This window comes from Gavia stellata, chromosome 1 (genome assembly GCF_030936135.1).
Source record: "Gavia stellata isolate bGavSte3 chromosome 1, bGavSte3.hap2, whole genome shotgun sequence".
Lineage (NCBI taxonomy): Eukaryota > Metazoa > Chordata > Aves > Gaviiformes > Gaviidae > Gavia > Gavia stellata.
Window position 1 is genome coordinate 18,831,138 of NC_082594.1, and position 22,147 is coordinate 18,853,284.

Sequence of the window (22,147 nt, forward strand, 5' to 3'; positions counted from 1 at the left end):
GGCAGTGAATAGCTGGTCATGCCTGGTAATTATGACAGACTCAGGCTACACTTGCTGTGCAGGGATGATGCAATCCAAAATGCAATGTAAAAGTTAACTCAGCAAAGATAAATAACAGTTGCTAATATCAGGAGGGGAGTCTGTAACAACACAAGGGACTGTGGCTAACTGGAGAGTTTGCAGTCAGCAGCTCTAGAATGGCTGGTTATCCAACCTCTCCTCTAAGTCCGGTCTCAAACATTTTGCAATTCCTTTTAGGTTTGGTTTTTTTTTTTTGCTTTCCCTGCTAGCAACTCTCATGTGGTACTGCTGGGAAAATATGTCAGGGTAGTCCACCCTTGAGGCAACTGCATTTTGGGGGCAGCCTGAACAGGGAGAAACAGCAAAGAGATCCCAAGCCTTTTATTTTATTTTTTTATATGACTGGGAGAATAATATCAATGCATTAATTTTCTTCTTCTTATCTCACTTCTCCATTAATTTCAGGCCTGTTTCAAAGTCTGAACTTATTTTTAAGTTCAGATTTAACTGATTTAATTGATAAAGATGAATAATGTTCATGATTAATGCTAAACATTTGCTCAGGTACTACTTTGAACGTGGGCCTGAAATCCCAAGGCTTTGACCCACCAAAAATTTTAGCTTGTGCATTGCTGTTAGAGGGCCTGTTGAACGCAGGACCACTATGATTAGTGTATCACAGCTACCTGTATATAGTGACTTCCAGAGACTTCACTGGGATTAGCCACACACTTGAATCAGGGCTGAAGCATATCACTGGCTTCACAGCATCGTGGATGTTTTTTTCCTCTCTTCCTTAAAATCGATCGTGGTACCCTTATTGCTCAAAAACATTGCACCAGGGTACCCATGCTGAGACATGGTAGGGATTGACGCAGAGCCTTCCCGGAGAGGTGGGGAGACAGGGATGGAGGAAGCCCCCCAGACTGTGCTTCTTATCCCCCAACTTGACAAGTTTTTGCAAAGGTGCATTTTGTTTGCCTCAAAACACTGTCTGCAAAGTGAGCTCAAGAAATTACAGTAACTCAACAGAAACTAAAATCTCTTTGCTGTGACTGAGGTCACTTTATATATCTGGCAGTATAGCAAAGCATGTGGAGTGGTGAAGTTAATTCCGTGAGAATCTGGCCCATGTATCAAAAAAGTAATTGCTTTCTGTGTTTATTCTCCCTTTGCTCTCAAAGTCTGTTTTTTATCTTGTTAATATAAATGATCAGGATGATGGCTGCAGTGTGTTTACACTGCCATCCAGGAGTGTGGCTATAGATCATAGTTGCATATCAGAGATACCTTTACTCTACTAAGCTGGATAACTCCAATCACATAGTTACAGTAGAACCGTCCTCACCTTCTAAACACATATCAAGGGTCCTGCCTGCCCTTGCACTCTTTTTTTTCATGTACATGGCAAACACTGCTGGCATGAAAAGATGAAGTAATTGATAATAAACTTGGAAATGGTAGGGAATAAATATGGCAATACTGTAGCTGTCATTAAATTGTTCCAGACATGAAAAGTCTCATAAAATACCACTGACCCTACAAAGCTATGAATTTCTATTTTAAAACAGCAGCTGTTCTCTGTTATTCCTTCATTGCCAAATGAGACTGTGAAATGCTCAGTATTGTCTTGGGATCAGTTCACTTCTTTTACAGATCTGAAAAGGGTGCCTGGGAGTAGCAATTAGCATAGGCATCAAATGGATATTGTATCTTCCTAAAGAAGCTTTCTGGCACTCAGTGTCTCAATCTTGAAGTGCACTGTGTCTCTTAAAAGATATAGAGTAGGAGGAGAATAAATGTGATAGAAAACATAACCAAGTCTCATGAGGGAGAGATGCACAAGGACGTCTTGGGTCAGAAAGCCTTGTCCCTCCCCAAACAGCATTTAATAACCTTTTCAAATGCTGGGCTCCCCACCAGACTGACCTAGCAGCACCAGTGACTTCACAGGTGACTACATGCAAATTGCTGAATTGATGTTCAGACATTCAAGTTCCTTATTTAATCTCGTTAGGAATTAAAAGAGATTCTGGCCTTAATGTCTTTAGACAAACAGCTGCTGTCTTCAGAATATGTCCTTAAAGTGAATAAATGTCTCAATTGCTCCTTTCTTATTTCTGTGTCTAGAGTTCACTGTTTAATTCTAGATCATAATTGCATATTTTTCTGAGGTTTTATTGGTTTCTTGCACTTTAGAGAGCTCTGGATAACCACAACTAGTTGAATTTAAATAGTCCAGTTCATTTTGCAAAGTAGCTGAGTGCAAGTGGAGGTCATCCCTGGAGCATTGCTCTTAGCCTGCAATAGGTCCAGGTATGTCAGGAGAGTGGTGCAGTGGCTCGAAGAAAATCCTTTCCCCTTTCTGGACGGTGCTGTTCATTGGCTTTTTGTTTCAGGTGGCAAAGTTCCTGGGATGCATAGTGGTAGTGCCTGGCCCAGAAGGAGCTCAGCTTATTTCAGTCTCTAGCTGTTGGGTCATTTTGTGCACAGAAAATGCTCCCATATACATAGCGCATTGCATACAAGATATTGTTACCTATGCATTTTTTCTGGTTTCCAGAAGACTTCAATGGAGGCAGGAAACAACCAAAAAATGAGTCCCCAAAATGGAAACGTAAATGGTGGGTGTTGCATGTGCTTTTACACAAATGCCTACAACATGCTTCTGTTATTTCTCTTTAGTGGACATGTCTATCTATCTGTGTCCTTACAGCTAGTTGTTGGGGATGAAATGGTTGATGGTTTGGCTGCAAGCAATATGGCCTCAGCAGCAGCTGCTTTGCAAACAATGTCCAGATGTTAATCAGGGACAGCAACACACATCTGTGAGGGGGCAACGCGTGTGGTGTGTCTCTAAACTTCTTGTGGCTGGCCAAAGCATGAGTCAGGTCGTTGAGTGGGATGCTAGTCTTTACAAGAAGGTATGTTTCCTCCTGGACAATCTCAAAGTGCTTGATTCATGCCAGGGCGCTACAGAAACTTGGCTTTGAGTGGACTGTTCTCCTTCATCAGCTACTATTGCTCCTCTTTTTTGAGTCGAATTCTTGAAAATTCATGTCTGTTGTAATCCATAGTTAACATTCATTTGCTTGGAACTGGAGGATGACCTGTAGTACCTCCTAAAGTCAATTCCAACCCAGTCATCTGCGATTTATGCCATGAGACTGCCAAGACTACCTGCTTAAAACACCAGGGGTTTGCCTGTAACAAATACAAAGCCCAGTTCTGCTCCTATCCTGTGGTCAGCTGAAAATCAGCAGTTGCTTTGCCACAAGTAGTCTGTGATTTGATTGCTTAATAAGCACTGTGAATATATCTTTTTAAACTTCATTAATCTACAGATGAAATTGATATTTTTACCGGCGGCTTCAAAACTTGAAACTACATCGGAATAAATCTGATGTCCTACACTTCGATGATTTTTATTACATGGACTTTTTGTAGAGTGAAATAACTTTTTGTTTTCTTAGGTTTTTTACAAAGATAATCAAATGTTTCCTTTAATAAACAGCAAGGTTCAGATCACATAGCTATTCTGCATGCATTGTTTATTTTGTGTGTGTAGACATAACTGTGTATTCATTATTTTTGGGATGTGTTAAGTCAGTCAAAAGAAATGAAAAAATGTTTGGTTTTCTCAATGGCAGTACACATATAAAAAGCTTATGTTAAAATGGAATCAGTATTCCTACAGTCTATAAATCAACATTTAAGAAAATTTGTTCTGTAAATATTCCTCCTTCTGCTCACAGTTTGGAAAGAGCAAGTATTTTTGCCTTCTAGGTTGTAGTAGAAATTTTAACTAAAGGCTAAATAATATTGTGGATTGTGTAGTTTAACTGTTTATATAACACTGCAGGCCCAACTCTGATCCCACTAGTGTCCACGGAATAAGAACCACTGACTTTGGAGGTAAATAATTTTAACTTTAGGCAAGCACAACTAAAAAGGGGTGATTTTGTAAACTGCTGACTACCTTAAAATCCTACAGAAGAAAAGTCTCATACAAGTTTATTTGAATTAATACTTCATAGAGTTTGGCTCTGAGTTAGTGTCTAGAGATAGCTATCTTGAAATTGCTAGTATTTGTCACAATTGTTTTTAAATTTGAAACTATGGCAATACTCAGTGTTTTAGGCAGCCATGTAAACACCATCTGTGCAAAATATTTGTAATTATTTGCAAACAAAAAAAATATCAGCGAAGTTTTTTCACAGCACCAAGCTGGCACACTCATCTAGCAGAATGTGTCCGCCAGTCCTGTCCATATGCTGGTTGCTCTTAGGTCAGTGACATCCACTGCAGTTCCCAGCTGTTTTGTTTGTGCATGCAATTATTTTGGTTTTACAAACAAATAAAGAAGGCTGAAGGACTATGCCAACCTGTATGAAGGGAAATGCCTGGTCATCCCTAAATCAGTGCTCTTCTTTGGTCCATGGAGAGGTTTTTACCGTCTAGGCAACACACAGTTGAAGGATATGTGGCAAAGGGTCTCCCTCCATCTGAAGTGCTACCTGATTGCCTTTGGGTGATGGGATGCAGAACTAAGACAAATGCTGTGCTTGCAAAGTCCCTAGAAGGCCATGGGGCCAGGTGTCGCCAAAAAAGAAGTATTTATGTGCATCACATATGCTGCCTAGAGTTTGTTCTCAAAAGTCAGTGGCACCCACAGGCACCTTTAAATACATATCACTGGATGGCCATGACAGCACAATCATAATATCTGTGATAGTCCGTGCATCCCACTTGAAAGGCTGACTCACAATTTGCAGTATTTTATAGGTGCTTAAAGAAAGCGACCTTCTTCTAGGGTTGTTAATAATAACAGTGAAAAGCACACACGTACCAAGGCACAAATCTCAGCCCGTGGTACAGGTAAATCATGAAGCTGCATCTGTCCAGGAATTCATTGCATTGAGCATTTCCAGATGCAGAAGGGCCAGCGACCTGGCTGCTGACCTGGCTGCTTCTGCCAGACTGGCCCTGGATCCAGCGGGATGTACCAGGTGCCAACAGGACCACAGGCATCAGGAGGGCTGAGGGAGGGCTGCGTTGCTCACCCAGTGTGTAGCCCTTCACGTTGTGAGTTTTTTTCCTCCACTTTTGGTGTTGCCAGAGGTAAGGCGATGTTTGTAGTCCTACCAGCCTTTGCCGGTCTCCTCATTCCAAGCTGCCACTCAAGGAAGGGCAGCTGGAGCCTTTGGCTGCAAAATCATTACTGGATTAGACAACTGCCTGCAGTAATTTCCCAGAGCTGTGGGCCCAATCCAAAGCTAGCGGCAGTCGGTGATCAGAGCCCCAGAGTGAATCATGCACCATCTGTGCTTGTGGGCTGACTGTTTGTGTATGTAAAGTGTTTGGTAAATATGTAGCCACAGCACAGAAAGGCATTTCCCCCTCATTCGTGTGTAGAGGGACAAGAATTTGTACCCTCTTCATGGGTCCGAACAGGTAGGGCAGGTTATGATGGGGTGTGTGTTCCTACCCTGAAAGCTCATAGGTGCTGCTGATCATGCTGGGTGTGAAGGGATGTATTCGTGATGCTGGCAGCGGATATTGTTTTTTCTCACTGAAAGGTCATAACAAATGAGAGGGGGATTAGGCAGAGCCAAAGTTACACCTGGATCTACTCTCAGAGTAGGCTGGATGAAGCAGCCAGGTAAGGAGGAAACTCTCATTTCCTTCAGTGCAGAATATGGAGCAGGAGTAGAGGAAGACATGTCTGGCCTCTGTCCCCCACCTCTTATCTGCTTAGCCCAATTTTCGAGCATGAGAATGGCTATAAGATGGTCCCTTGGTGTTGGATCTTTGTTTTGGCACAGGAGGCAGTACAATGAGACAGAGTCCAGGGAAAACAATGACGGGAAGCAACCTGCAGCCATCTTTAGGACGAGTAGGCTGTGGCAGTCATGGCATGAGCCAGAGAAGTGCCAAGAGGCAGTGTGTACTGCCTGGGCCTGTACTGGATAGATGCAAAGGTATGGGGTGTGGTTTGCGTGGCCCCACTGTACTTTTGCTGAGGCACAGCACAGAAATTACCTCTGTGCTCCAAAGAGGAACCCAAGTCCTCTCCAGCCTGGAGGGGAGCAGGTACACCTGCAAATCTGGCTGGCTCTGCCAAACAGCATTGGCAAAGCTTCCCTAAGTACTTCACTGCTTTTAGCAGTATGTAATGGGCTCATCTCCACTGAAGAGTAATAAAGGTTTCCTTTCATTCCCACTAAACCGCAGGTAGGTCACCAAAGGTAAATGCAAGTACCTGAACAATTTTGTGTGCTACTTCACAATAAGCACATGAGCAGCCAAACAGGGATACCAAAATCAGAGAGCTTTTTGAACATATAAAGAAGTTAAATGTATTATTTTTATTTCCATCTGGAGTCTTCTTTTATTTGTTGTGCATGACGTCATGAAGGAATGGATAGCTTTCAGGATGAATGATAGGATATGGGGTCTTCTATACCTAAGTCACAGGGCTAACTATGACCCTTAATACCCAGGTAAATAGGGATTACAAATGACTAACATATATCAATAACTTTGTGGTCTAGTTAAAGTGAACTGATGGGATAGCTTCAGTCCATTTCCTGAAAGATGTATATATCACTTCCCCAGTACCTAAGTATGACTTGCATACAGTTAGTCAGAGATGGTATCTAGAAATGACACATTTCAGCTATCTATCATAGGTTGATCAGACTGGCTGGGTATAAAAGGAGATGTACTGATTTTCTTAAAATGAACTGTTTGAACTCCTTGGCACTGGGTGTGGGGTGAGAATATGGATATGGGTTTAAATGCAATCAGAAAAGGTTTAGGCAAATTCTAGGTCGAAAAGCCTATTGAAGCTTATTAAATATATAAAGTCTTCGCTGGCTGAGAAAATAACCTTCTGGAAAGACCACTGGACACACTGGGAAATTATTCTGGGAAAATACCTTTATATATGCTTATTGATAATTACATCCAAGACAGGCTACTGGGCTAAACATGTTGGTCTTACTCCCTACAACTACTCTTATCTTCTTATGCTGTTAGACCTCCTGGGAACAGCAGCTCTATGTTAGGGTTAAGGCCAACTAGTGGTAGGCATCCAAGAGAGATGGCAAGTCCTGGTGTTGGCCCTGGTGCACAGTGCGGTTCCTCAGGTCCCTGAAGGTTTTGATGCAGGAGTGGGTGAAGGACGCTGCCGAATGCAGACAAGAGGGGGAAGGAGGGAAGGAGCTGGTTTGCCTTTTCTTAAGGTGAAGACAAATCATGCAAACGGTGCTTTCCTGCAAGCAGCTTGCCTGCCTGAGGAGGGAGTGGAGTCAGTTATCTTCCCCTTCAAGTACTGCCATGGGATGCTGGGCACTTGGGACAAAATGTAACATCTGCTGGGTAGCTCCTTTTGCTCTGTTGTCCCCTGGCTGGATGCAGGGGTAGATCAAGTCCCTGTGCTACCCGCGACAGTGTAGTCACCAGGGCAGCCATAACCCCTGCTACAGGAGACCTCTGTGCAGTCTGCCCCCAGCCCCTGTGGGCCCCTACCTTGTCAAGGAGCGTGTGGACGTGGCATTGTGGGACGTGGCTTGATGGGCGTGGTGTTTGTTGTGTTGTGGTTTTTGGTTTTGTTTTGTTTTTTTACGGTTGGACTTGATGATCTTACAGGTCTTTTCCAACCTTAGTGAATCTGTGATTCTGTGATTCTGTGAAACCCTCCCACAGGTAGTCCAGGACCGTTTCTCCATCCTGCCTCTTCCTGCTCCGGGCCAGACCCTGCACCTCCCACACACACTCCCAGCAGAGCCCTCTCCCACTGCCCCCCACCCAGACACCCCCGGGAAATCCCAGCAGCGGGTCTCTCCCAGGTGTGGGCCCCCACTGAGCTCTTGTCAAGGGGGTCCGGCAGCCCTCTCCTGTGCGCTGTGGCTACCCGCAGACCTGTGGATATGCCCTGTGGCAGGCTTTGGGTGCTGAGAGCAGCACCGCACTTCTCCCTTTCAGCCCAGAGGCAGAGAAGCAGGAGATGCTGTGGCCAGGGGTAGTGTATTCATCTCCAGTGGTATGGGGTAGTGGACCTGCTAGACCATGAAGGCTGCAGGATTTTCATGACCAAGAAGCCATCTCAGATCCTCCCCTACTTCAAGCCTGAGTATTTTCACAGCGGGACCCACGGTTGCGCTCCTGATGGGATCCCAGTTGCACGCTAATCCAAACACGGTCGAGGGTTGGGGATCAGGAGGACAGGGACTGGAGCTGGGGCCTGCTGTGTCCCACCACAAACAGAAGGACATGCTGCCCGGGAACAGCCTGTTCAAACTGAGGTGAAGCATGTTCCTGTTGTCCTCTCGGGAGTTTCTCAGCTTCTAATTGAATGCACAATTCTTAACTTGTGAAAGATGGAGAACTCCAGTCACTGGGCTTCTGTCACTAAACTATTAAAAATAAATATACTGTAGAGGAGACAAAACATTAAGGAAAAAGCTAATAGCTTATTCTTGCATCTGGATTCTTTCTCTTTTGCTATGTTGATTTACATCTGGCTATTGGCAGTAATTGCCAGCATACGATAATGGAAAAATAATACAGAATAATAGAAATAGAGTGTAAAAGACCATTTATGTCCTTACATAAAACTGCCTGTACTTAATTCAAGTTCACTTTCAAATCATTGGAACAGGAGAGATTACAGACGCTCCTCTGAGAAATTACTCTTCAGTTGGGAAAATTTCATCATTAGGAATCTTTTTCCAATTTTCTTTCTAAAGTCTTGTTTGCTTAATAGCCTCCCATTTCTTCAGATGCCTTCTCTAATCAATTTCTCATGCTTCCCTTTTTGTTCAAATCCTTTAGATACTTGCAAACACCGGTAATGGTGAGGGCAGATTTGACAACTCGCAGCCCTTAAGCACTGCTTGGCTGTTTCATTTACATTTAGTTTGGTTTGTGTATTTTTTTCCTTAAAACTGTGACAAACCGTCAAATTCAATAATAATAGATAACCTCCCCGCTTTGTCTTTAAATAACAAATCACACGTTTAAAATGAAAATCTCTTGTGTCAAATGTTATGGGAGAAACTGGTAGCTGTGCTTTGGAATATATGCATTGCTCAGCCATTCGTAACAGCAGGTTTTGCATTAGAAGCTGTAATCATTAGATTTAATCACACCATAAACTCCTGGAGCTGTTCATAAATACAATACTATTTTCAGAACTGTATCATCTATATCTTTTCATAATTTCATGAGTCAGCGTATACCTGCTACCGATAACAGATGTTTAAAGGTTACTCCTTTCTCATAGATTCAGTTCTCACCTGTCTTCTTTTCCTGGACTAAGTGAAAACAATTACAGGAATTAGGGCTGTAGAAATTCTGCTTAATATGGGAATTGTAAAAAGAGCAAAAAAAAGGTTAGACAGCAATTCCCAGTACCATTACAAGGACTGGGCTTGTAAAGCAGCATTTGCACGTTTGATAATATTTTACTTTGTTCTTAATTTTAATCCATAAATTGAAACTTACGTTCCTGGTATTTTTCCATCACTGCAAGTCTCTACAACTTCTCAACTCCCCAGTCTAAGGGAAAAGGTCATTATTAGACTGGAAGGAATCACTGGCAACAGAAAGAGGGCTCTATCCTTCACTCCTCGTGTAACTTTCATCTCAGTAGACCTCCCTAGAAGTCTTAACGTATAATGCAGGATCTAGCAAGCAGACGATAATATTGCTCAGGCAGCAAACAAGCAAAGAAAAGACCAACCAAACAAAAATGGAGTGTTTTTTACACGGTACCTAATTCAGCTGTGGAACTCGTGGCTGCAATGAGTTCCGAAAGGGATGGAGCAAACTCGGGGGGAAAGTCCATTAGGGCTATAAAACACAGCCCAACAGTAATGCTCCTCTGTTGAAAGCAGAGTACTGAGAGACTTGGAAAGAAAGGGAGATGTCTGCTTTTTATTAATATTACTTGTTTCTGAATTCAGCTGCTTGGATTGTTCAAGCTGATTGCATGCAGGTGAATCAAAAAGAATTGGGGACTAAACTGGGTGCAGAACGAAGCAGTGGGCACCAACACACCACTTCCAAAGTAAATAGGTTTAAGGTAGCAAGGTTACTGAGGCTGGGCCAGGTAGATTTGTACAGCTGATTCGCTTAAGACTGGAGGCCTAAGGTCAAAGATACAAGATCAAAGATACAAAGTCAAAGATCTCGTCCCTCCTCCCTTCTCCATTTCCCCTTCCTCTCTCCACATTTCCTTATCTCATTATTAATTCTTTGAATTAGATCCTTGCAAAGAGCAATACTGTTTGTGCTTGCCTCAAATCACACCAACGCTGGCTGCAACTATGTACAATCAGCTGAGAGCACTGCATAATTTATCGTTCGAGAGCAGATTTTCTTGTAGTGGCTGTGGTACTGAGACTGTCTTGCATTAGAGGCAGAAATCTGCCCTGGCCTTTTTTTTTTCTTCTTTTCTTTTCACTATATAGACCATAACTCAAATTTACTGGAATTAAGTCCCAAGGTGCTGAAAATCAACCTTTGATCACAGAAGCTGGCACAAGTTAAGTTTCTTGTCAAGTTGTTGTTTTCTTTCTTGGTTAGAGCAACTGCTTGGGAGATGGTTAATGAAACCTCCTTCTGTACTGTTATTTCCCTATTCACCTGCTCACTCCAGTTAAAGGGAAACACCAGTGTGCTCTGCACCATCCCTTCAGATCCTGCTCCTCAGAGTTACAAACTCTGGGGTGTTAGAGAGCTGTGTGGAGAACAGCACGATGCAGCAGCTCCTCCTCACTGCCTCTTCTTCTCCAGCTGTACTTGGCATTTACACCCTTTGGGAGCAGGCATGTTGCTGATGCCAGGAACAGGCGCTGGAGATTGGCCAGGGTAGATGCTGTTCAGTGAATCCTACAACAACCACGAGGCACCTACTTGCAATGGCAGATGAGCAACACAGAGCTGCCCGTCAGAATCCAAATTCTGGCAGACCTAGACCGACGAGTCAGTCCTCTAGAGTAGCTTAAAGGCGTCTTCGATCTCTGTATCTTTTCCCTATAAGCAGACCATGGTAAAGATCTTGCTGCAGGACAGAGAAGCCAGGTCACTCACAAGCAGCAGTAGCATAATTTATTATTTATCAAGTGCAGGCGTGACACCAACATGCAGCAGTGGAGATGAGACTAGAAAGATTCAGGCATTATTAAACCTCATATACTTTCTATAATTGAGTAAAGCTGAAGCCTGGCTTTGATCCCTTTTTTTTTTCCCTCCAAAATGTTTCTTTAGTCTATGGTATTTTAAGAGATCAGAAAAGATTTTATTTTTTCCAGAGAAATGTGAAATTAGACAAATAATTTTTTGAGTGCTTTTTCACCTTCAGTAATTCTCATTGCAGAAATGCTGTGATTTGTGAAGCTCAGTATAGAAAGGCCAGAAGGAGAATTCTTCCCTCGGGTGTTAATTGTCTCTGATCCCATCCAGCCATCAGTCCTGTTGCTGGGACTGCCTAGTGGCTTGCCAGCTAGTGCCTTTTTGGATGGCAGGATCTTTCATCTAAACATCTATTTAGGGAAATCTGATAAACACTATCAACTCTTTCCATGGCTACTGAATACTGATGCATGAGGGACAAATTCTCCAGGGTGTGTAGGGACCCAGAGCTGCAGACGGGCACCCTGTGCATTTTCAAGAGCATGTAGGTCTTTTTAAGTATCACTGTAAACCTGTAGGACATGAAATTGGTATACTGGAATCGAACAAATTACACTAAGAACTTCTCTTTGAGTTTTAGGTGTTAAAACACCTTGAAAAATTTGGCTCCCAGTAATTTCTTGGGGTCATTAAATCCAAATATGTAGATGTATAAGACTCATTGCTTTCAAAATAAATCTCCTACAGACCTCGGAACTCTTCTTCACTCTGCTGTCTTGCCCGCCTCCAAAGAAATTTGCACGAACTAATGACATTGCATTTCCTTCTGCAGCAACAGCTGCCTCTAGAGAAAAATATAAGAAACAGAATAAATTTAATTACATTCTATGGATGACCATTCATGTCATGTCAGGTAACGGAGCCTGCAAACAGGGTTGAATGAGGTTTCCTGTCTTTGTGGCAGAATACAGAAAGCATGAAGAACCTCCCTGCCAATTACAAATAAATATGAGAATATTGAAAGGAACACAAGACGAAATCTGATCTAGGCAATTACTTCCTCATAACTTTATTGGTGTGCTATGACAATTCATGAACAGCTATCTAAAAAGGCATTTCACAGCTGCTTCCAAATATGACCCAAGCTGTTATAGTGGTTTTATTCACAGTGTCTCCTTTTTCAGCAGTAACCACTGAAAAAAACTCACAGACAATATGAAGATTCTTTAGAAAAATTTGTTCTGGGATAGCTTCTCAGGCTGCTTTCTCACTAAAGTAAGTGCATTTTTGAAAGACCTAGACAGGGAGAGCACAGCCTTAGGATCAACTTCCTGAGGGCTGGAGCCACAGTTGAAAATGAGGTGCTTCCAGCTGGAATTAGGGATTCTGTTTTAAAGATGCTCCTTTCCCAGTACATTTCTATCAGTGACTCCCAGATAGCCAGTGTTTCTTAGAGCAGTTGAGCCTTTTCTCCTCTTTCCCAGCTTAATAACACAACAGAGATTTCCACAATCCCTAAAGACGTTTTTACTCCCATCCTTATCAACTGCAAAGTCAGCAAAGCCCAAAGTAATGGGTGGGTTAACTCTGCAGCAAAAGGCTAAGCTCATTTTTTAACCTATAGAGACTTATGGTTTGTTTTGATGTTAGAATTTGGAACTTGTTTATGAGACAAGTGTAGCTGGGAATGGAAACAGCTTAATTTCCTGGTATGGCTTAGAATTATCTCAGAAGCCAGCCCATATAGAAAAGCTCAGGTGAGTTTCATCCACTTGTAGAGAGCCAGCACAGGGAAACATAGCTACAGGAAAATATGATTGCGTAAAAGCATTACGGAAATCCCACCGATCTCACAAAAATAAGTCTCCTGAATATAATGCAAAGGGATTTACAGGTTGTCCTTTGCACTTCTGAGATCATCATATACTACTTTCAGTCGCTAAGAAAAGTTTGGTTACCAAGTGAGAAGCAGGATTCCTGGTCAAATGCCATACCACTTGTGCAGGCATGTAGAATGTCTATGACTCCAGAAATGTCAAGTCACAAGATTCCTTCCTTTTTCTTTGTATTGCAAAGCAAAACAAAATCACATTTACTGTGGGTATTGTAGCTGCAAACTTAAACATAGAGGTGTTGTTATTTCTCCATAGTAAACGTGAAATATAAATCTCTGAGCTATTGGATGTTCTTAAATTCTCTGATTCTATCTAGCAAGTTACATGATGACATTCATTTATTTAGCAATTTAAAGACTTTTTTGTTCATTTTTCTGCTGCAAATGACTAATTCATCCCTCTGGCAATTAGAAACAGCCTGGTAATTTTCTTTAAAGTGCAAGGGAACTGATAGCAACAGTTGTATTTGAATGTTCTGCTCTGCATTCGGAAGGAAGAATCAGTCAACAACAAGTCTGCAAATGTTTTGTTTAAGAGGTTTCTACAATTTTCATAATTGTTGCCTGGGATTTTTAAATTATTCTTGAACAGTATAGCCTGGGTATTGTAATAAATTGGAACCCTGTTTGCCTCCAAGTTTTAATTCTGTCTAATCTTTGTTTCATTGTTCAACTTTTGAGGGAGACGATAACAAAGAGTTTAAAGAAAAAAGAGCACACCAAGAAAACATGTCTTAAGCATTGATAGATGATTTACCAAGATTTTTTATAGCTCATGGACTCAAAGCCAAGGCTTATCTCTGTTTTATAATCTCAGTGCATTGCAAATTTTTCATATAACAGAGAGCAGTGATGGCTATGAAAATCATTACACCTTAGCGAAGCAATCAGGAGCCCCCCAGTATTCAGTCACAGAAATGTAGCAAGTTAGTAAGAGTTGGGCTATAGCATGCTGTATGAAAAGGAGACAATAACTCTCCTTTCCTTTTCCCCTCTCCTCTCTCTTTTTTCCTGAAGGTCTGTACGCTGTTCATACCTTAGAGAAATATTCTGAACCATAATTCTGAATACAATAATTTCAAGTTTTCTGTGAAACATGCCAAATTGTGTTGCACTGTTACTTTATTGAGCAGCTTTAAATTCTTGGCTAATTTGCATTTTTGATAACGAATTGAAGGCTTGCTCTTATAAATCATCGTCTTTAATACTAAGACCTATTTGGACTGTCTACAAAAGTGCAGGAGGTAAAGTATCTCCCAGCAAGCGTGAGGGTGAATAAGATGGATGAACTAGCAGGAAGAAAGAAATGGAGGAACCAAGAGAGGGAGAAACGAGGGGGGGAAAAAAGAACAACTTACTGCACTGATATTCTAAGACTTGATTAAGTCTATGGTACATTAGGGCTGAGAATAGACCTCTGCTCTCTGGCATGGCAGAGGCTGAGTGAAAACGCCTGGTGGCAGGACCTCATGGTGCAGTTATCTTCTCGCAAGGGAGCCGGTCTAAAAAAACAGTGACCTTGGCTTCTTCAGAGTCTGGCTGGCTGGTGAATGGGAGGAAGCTCCTTTCCATGAGCATGGGCATTGATGTCATCTGTATGACAGTGGTGATTCCTTTATGCTCCAGTGTGAGTTACTGTTTCTCTGTCATCAAGGAGTGAAGGAGAGCCTTATGTCATTTTTCTTTCTTCTTAACATTCCCTATCACATGGCTGCAGAGGAAACCAGTAATTTCAACCTTTTTGATTTGTGGACAACTTAACAGTTTCCTGGGAAATGTGAGGACCCTGTTCAAGGACTCTGTGTGAGCTGATGGTATAGGCTGCCTTTTCTTAGCTCCTTTCCTGGACCCCCTAGAAATAGTCCCTGGACCTCCAAAGGGGCTGCAGAACAAAGATTGTAAAGCCGAGATGTAGGTTCTTAAGGTGAAGATTTTTTTGTTTTTATAACCAAAACCTTAGCATAAAGGAGCCTGAATGTCTGATTGCAAGTGAGTGGTCATTGTTGCACAGTCTGTAAATAATCACTGTTAAAGCAAGCAGGAGAAAGGCACTGAAAAGAGAGAAGAAGCAGACAGAAACAAACCATTCTAACAAAAAGCAAAAGGCAAAATGCTGCTTTTTACATAGGGAGCCTCTGAGTTTATTATGTTCCCGGTTCAGCTGACAATGATAGCTGCCAGCTCAATTGGCAACAGAAGAAATAAACTCCACTAAGTAACATGGTAAAGGAGGAATCCCTCTGTCTCTTCCTGGTGTTTTAATTGCCGTGGGAAAAGATTGACAGTGTTAGACTCAAGGAGCCTCTCTCAGGAAGGTGATGCTGGTTCCCAGTGCTCTTCCCAGGTTTGCTGGTAGGCTGCTTTTCTGCCATTTGACCCTAAGGTTCACTCACAGAGGTTTCCAGTGGGCTGTCTGGCTAATTACCCAGGTTGTGTGCTCTCCTGAGACATCCATGGGGAAGCAGCCAGGGACCTTATTATTTTCTGGTGCTGATCTGAATTCTGATCAGATCCCAAAACCAGAAAAAAAATGCATCTCTAATTTCAATTCAAGACCAGCTGTGTGAGCAGCTAAATCTCTGAGCGCTGTAAGGAATCTGCTGTTGAAAAGTCCCATGTCCAAAGCTGGTAGTTAAAAATGACACAGAACAATAATGAAAAGGGGGGAAAAAAAATCAATGTTTACAGAGCTTAATTAGATGACAACAAAAAAGTATAGCTAGCCTATTTTCCCTTTCCCCCTCAGGTATTTTACCAAGTGGAAAGAAATCAGTCATCTACAAATGTAAAGGTTTAAGATCCAAATTCAATTTTTATTCTGAATAATAGAAATGAAACTTTCTTTGAAATAACTGAAATTCCATTCTATGCTATTAGCAAGTTTTGGCCCAGGAGGGTCAGACCAAAGTCATGTCACTCTGTACCAGCCTTATTTCTTACATCCTTTCTTTGCCACTGGTCACTGCCACAGACAGGATATTAGGCTGTGTGGACTTTTGAGTCTGACACAGAAGGGGTCCTATGTTATGTTCTTGAGATCCATTTCCTCCTCATCTGGTGTCATGCAAAATATTTCTGTTTGCTTCAAAAGACCTAGCTGTTGATCCCAGGAAAGAGAAGGACAGTATGTTCTGGATTCTGGAAACACCAGCACCCTTCACATAGGGGAGCGGTCCCTGCTGAACCTAAACCCACATGCATTTCATAGCTAGACCTTCTATACGAAGCCCAAGCAGGTGCCCAGAAAGGCAAAACACTGCCCGCCAGATTGCACCATGTGCCGACTCGTGATAACCTGACCAGCAGGATACAAAGCAGGATTAAATGTTTTCCTCTGCAGCAGAATACTTCCAAACTGAATAGGCAGCGCTCAGTAATTACAGGCTAGACCCTATTAGCCCCTGTGGTGAGGACTGCAGCCAGGCACTACTTCACAGTGGATTATTTGCTCACAAACTCAACTATTTGCTGAAAGCACTGTACTACAACACTTTACACTAGCCTGAATCTGTCCCTTAACCTCTTAACTCAGTGCAAGAACTTTGTCCATAAACGGCATAAATTTGTTGAACATCATCCTCATTCTGTTTGACTGTTCATTGAGAATCTATCTGGGTCTGTAGCTGCTCTGCAAACAGATCATCATGAATGTTGGCACTCTGGGCACCAGTTCCAGTTCCTCTGATTGGAAACAATGGTCTCCTGGGTTTTGAGTACTGCTCCTTTCATAGCAGTGTTCAATCACTGAAATCAAAACAGTAACACGGATGTGAAACTGCTATAAATGAGAGAAGAATACCATGAGTCGGAAAATCCTTTCTTTCTTTCTTCTGTCTGGTTTGACTGGCTGGCCTATTCACTGAATGTCTTTTTTTTTCCCTAAGTGGAAATAGACTTGTTTCTAAAAATAAAATTAAAAAAAAAAAACCAAAACCTTGAACACATAAAGCCTGTAAATATATAAACTTAACCCCAAGCTGAGTCACCCTGTGCAAGAAAATAAATAAAGCTAAACACCAAGCTGGTATTTTTTGATTAATGCCATCATGGTTGCGGGTAGGTAGTGTGGAGACAATAATATCTGGGTATGTAATAGTGTGGGCATCAGTCTGGTATGGACAGTCCCATTTCTATTCTATCAAATGAAGCCATCAAATGGATGAAGAAAACAACCCACTTCAGTTCTCACCCATCTGCAGGCCTGCTAAAGCACAGTCCACAGGTTAAGCTCCAGTGCTCAACTCTGCAGCCAGTCCCTTGCAAACATCATGTGAAACAAAGGTTATGTGAACAACATTTATCCATGGACCCATTTGCTACTGAAGTGGGCAATAAATAACTGGCCAAGTTGGATCATGGGGAGCTGTATCGATCCTGACCTCCAGTTACACTACAGAGGGGCTGACACTGTCCCCCTTTCCCTAAGTACCAGCTACAGTATCATGGGAAAGATGCAGCCCCAGTGAAGCACAAGTGGAAGTTCCTCAGTAGGAGTTCTGCTGTCTGCAGCTTTACTTTCTGATTTGCCCCATCTGCCTACGGTCGGAGATGGTTTCAGAGGTGCATGGAGAAAACAGTCAAACATTCTTCTTTATTTTCTGTAGCCTTCATCCTCTAGACACAGAATATGAATACATGGCATAGCTGTACTTTGAAAAATTATTTTCTGCGTTCAATAATGAAAACAGCAAAAAGACACTATGTCACAGGCTTAACAGAGTTTCACTGTGGTCAAAATGGGGAGACTCGACATGTACATGTTTCATATTGGGAACTACGCAAGCTTGCAAGTGATGTTTGAAATAATAGGTTTTAAATATATCATTACCTGCATGTCCTGACTGGGCCAGATGTCTTCAGCACCTTCATGTCTTTAGTCTGTCATCAGCATTATCTACCTCAGCCCAAGAGCTCTCAAATAAATAACAACACTCCTGTTACATATAATTTGTCCAGCTAGGCCTAAGTTTTCATGGATGTGGCTTTATCTCCCTGCACTTCAGGGTGCTATAGAAACAACCATGCAGTATTTTTTGATTAAACATAGAAAGGAAATAACTTCCAGGGCATTAAACCTCCTTCTGTACTTTGGTTTGATGATTTCCTGAGGTTGGCCAGCTGCTGCAAATCACCACTCTCAAATGAAGCAGGGGTTGTAAATAACCTTACTAACCCTGGCTATGGTGGGGGGAATTGCTTTTGGTGCTAGTGTGCAGGGCTGGGGGCATACTGCTGGAACAGGTTTTGTGTTCAATACTTTGTCTTTCTAGTGAACTGAATACAGTGGTTCCTTGTGTAAAATAATGTCATAAGCAGTGAATCTGGATTGTTACCGTAAAGAAAATCAATAGTGAATTTCAATGCAATTTCTTTCTATTTTTAACGCTTTATGTATTTGAACCAGTTACTTTTAAGGGATATACGCAAATACCAGGCAATGATATATTTTTCTCTGGCTATTTGTTGTTCTTTTCGGTGCCTCATAATTTTCAATATGCTGAGCAGCAACATATTGAAAGTTGAGTTAGCTTTATTTGAAGGCCAGATTAAATTGTCTAGGCTGAAACTTTACTGGTTTTTACAACCAACAATAGTAATAACCATATAGGAAGTATTATAATACAAAATGGATTGTGTTGTGAGAAATGAGGCCAGATGGGACTCCAGCTGTTACTTTATAAAAGAAAACATTAGAATCCAATTAAAATGTACTTTGGGTTATATTTCGCTAAAGTTTTGCAATAATTAATTTCAGACCTATACAACTACTATCACTTTTAATTTATAGCTTCATTCCAAAAGTTATATTTTGCTTGGTTTTAAGTAGCGGAAGTAAGAACATCTTACTGTATCTGGACTGCTCCTAATTACATTCAAGCACAACAGCAGGGTGAAAGTCGTTGTTAGTGTGTTGCTGGATCATGACTATAGTTTAGAGTGTGTCCACTCAGTAGCACAGTGGAAGATATAACAGTCTTCACTTCACATGCTTTTGGGCATGAGGGCTTCAGTTTCCTGCTTGGTATTGGATCCCATGTAGTTCTGATCAAACAATTTTTTGATGGATATTTTCCATTGGAAATTGCTAATTCAATAAAGTGAGAATTCTCTGCAGGAACAGGTTGTTTTCAACATAATTTCCTAATTTCCAAATAGCTTAAAAATATTGTTACTGTATTCTATTTTATGCACATACTAGGGTCAAAATTGAAATGTTCCATTTTTAATTTGATCAAGAGAAATTGTTTTGCTCGATCCAAAGCTACATTTTTAGAAAATACCTATCTTGAAGTTTTAGATCTTTATACCTCCTTCCAGTTGAAACCTAAGATGGGCTTAGGCAATCTTGGAAAATTTTTACTTCCCCCACGCAGTCCCAAGACAAACTGGTCATCTGAAGACACATCTCTTATTTGTCCCATGGCAAATCTCTGTCAGGGTTTTCAGTTGCCCTTGTTCCCATAACAGTGAAGCACAGATGCACCATCCAGTTTAATTTTCTGCGGATTTATGCACTGGGGTTAAAATGTTCAAGCCTTGCTGTTTATAGAAAGAGACATGTATATCCACACTTAGCACTTAAGTAGGTGGCCTCATTTTCTGAAATACCAACTATTTATCCAGAGGCCATGTTTATTTAATGTTAGGCACTCAAGTGCAGTGTTCCAGCCTTATCTCTTTGAATTTCATGATATCAGAAGAAGGACCCTACCCTATTTTTTATGCTAAATGTACGTGGAAATCACCCCAAGAGCTATGATGTACACAAAAGAGAGAGAAGGACAGACACAAACCCATCACTTAGGGTTTTTTATGTGTTCATGCTGTTTGAGCTGTCCCCTTGTTCCTGACAGTGAAACACAAAATGTGATGCTCTGTCTGTGACTGATCATTGCTTCTGATCACTGCAGGAATGCAGAAGTTACTACCAGCTTCATACAGACAATGTGAAAAATTAATAGAAAGTAAAGACAGAATGGTTGATGGAGGACTGTGCATATTCTTATCAAGAACAAGGTTGTTGTGCAAAATACTGTAAACCTGAGGATTTTGGCAGAAAAAACAAGGCAATCCTCTTCAGTCAAGGCTGATGTCTTGAAATTACATATCCTGTGGGTAAATCTCATTTTTAGATAAGTCAGTTTTGATTTAATGTCTTTCTGATATTGATGATTGCTGGTATTATTATTTACCATAAAAATTATGAAGATACCACCTTTATAGAACACCCAGAAGTGCAAGTAGCACATAAAAACATTCTTAAAAAAAATTCTTCCCTGTAAATATGTTGCGGGGCTTAATTTCTTCATGCCTCTCACACTTGACTGAAAGATGCCACACAGCTGAATATTATGAGCAGTTCTTACACACAACAGTCACAATCTGCTTTCTTTTCCTGTGGTTCTAAAGCAATGGGCCACGTTTTCATCCCACAAAAAAGTAGAAGAGCTTTCTTCAGTTTCGTCATTGCTTAGTAGCTAAAATACAGCTAAAAATAGCAGTGCTTACAATAGTAAAAATCATCGCTGTCGTGTGAAGCCATGGAAAACTTATACGGTGCAATGCACATTTAGGTGACTGTCTTTTGCAGCTGCCATCAACAGTTTTCCTACAAGGGAAGAAGATGGAGAAAAGGCAAAAGCTGTTGGTGAAAGGGGAAAGTATCAGCAGGGGAAGATGCAGGGCTTGATTTCAGAGAGCTGTTAAAGTCTCCTTGCCGTCTAGGACAGCTTTTATGGGTGAGCATGCTAACCATGCCACACAGATAGATCATTAGAAGCAACCACCTATTACCATACCATTACCTCTCGGGTCATTGCTGCTTTATCTTTCAGCCCTAGTGTCACTCCTTGGGAGGGTTTTCCTTCAGGCTCCTGGGCAGACACTGGAACCAGCAGCTCTTGTTTCAGGAGTCGGGTCTTGGGGGCTGCTCCGTGCTGGAGCACCACTTCTGAAAGCCCTGCAGGGAGCTGCTAAGTTCAGGCCAATATTAAACTACTGAGCTAGAAAGGTTTTGTTGTTTTATTCTCAATTCAGAGGGCTGGTATGACTAAATCTGTCACTATTTCGAATGTGCTGTAGGTGTATGAAGTGGTAACTCCAGAGCTTTAGTATTCAGGGCCATTAGACAGATGAACCCTTGCAAACTCCTGAATTAATCTGCCAAAGGGCTGATCATACATGTATTCATCTACACCTGATTCAGGCTACCCGGGTGATGGAGAAGGGGAACACTGTGCTGCAGCTGCCGGCAGGAGCTAAGGATAGCTTTGTTCCCTGAGATTCAGACACACGGAGTGTCACCATATGCGGGTTTATCGAGGTTTGTTTCAGAGATGATGCAGATGCCCCGCTCCACAGCGCTCTCCTGCTGCCCAACCTGGAGAGGTTTGTTAATGTCCCTGGCAAATGCATTTGCTTTTCTGCTTTCACGGAGGAACTAAACTTGCGATATCAAATCACAGACACTGCTCAGGCAAACAGACCAGCAGCTTGCTGAGGCAAGGCAGATGTGACTGAGACCCTACTTCAGACTTAACAACAAATGTTTTTTTAAACGGAGAGAAAAATGTTTTTCCGATGATCTAGTACTGTGTGAGGAGGAAATACAAACGATTTCTCTTACACTCATCTGTCAGGCAAGCAGATCCTGTTCCTGTGTGGGCTGATCATGGGTGCCTTTATGATCCAGTACTTCCAGAGACCTTGTGCTGGACACCAGCCCTGCATCCTGTGGTGAAACTGTGACTCAGACTTGGTTGCTGAATCCTCCTTCCCCCTTTCTCCTGCATGGAGTGCAGGAGAAGTGGAGGGTGTGGAGGGTGTACAGAGAACCCAGGCCTCTATAGTTGCCAGAACAGCTATGGGATCCTGCTGGGCAAGAGTGGACCACTTAAACAATGTCTGCTGTTTACAGATCGTCTCCAAGGTGCTCATGTTCATGTGGCGTCAGACGTGAGCTTCTCCCTCCTAGAGAATGGAGATGGGACAGCGTCTTAGACTGCAAAGAAATGGACCAAAGGAACTGGGAAAGGAAAGATTCAGGGAAAAAAAATAGAAAAAATGCTGTGGGGAGGGTGGAGAGAGTGA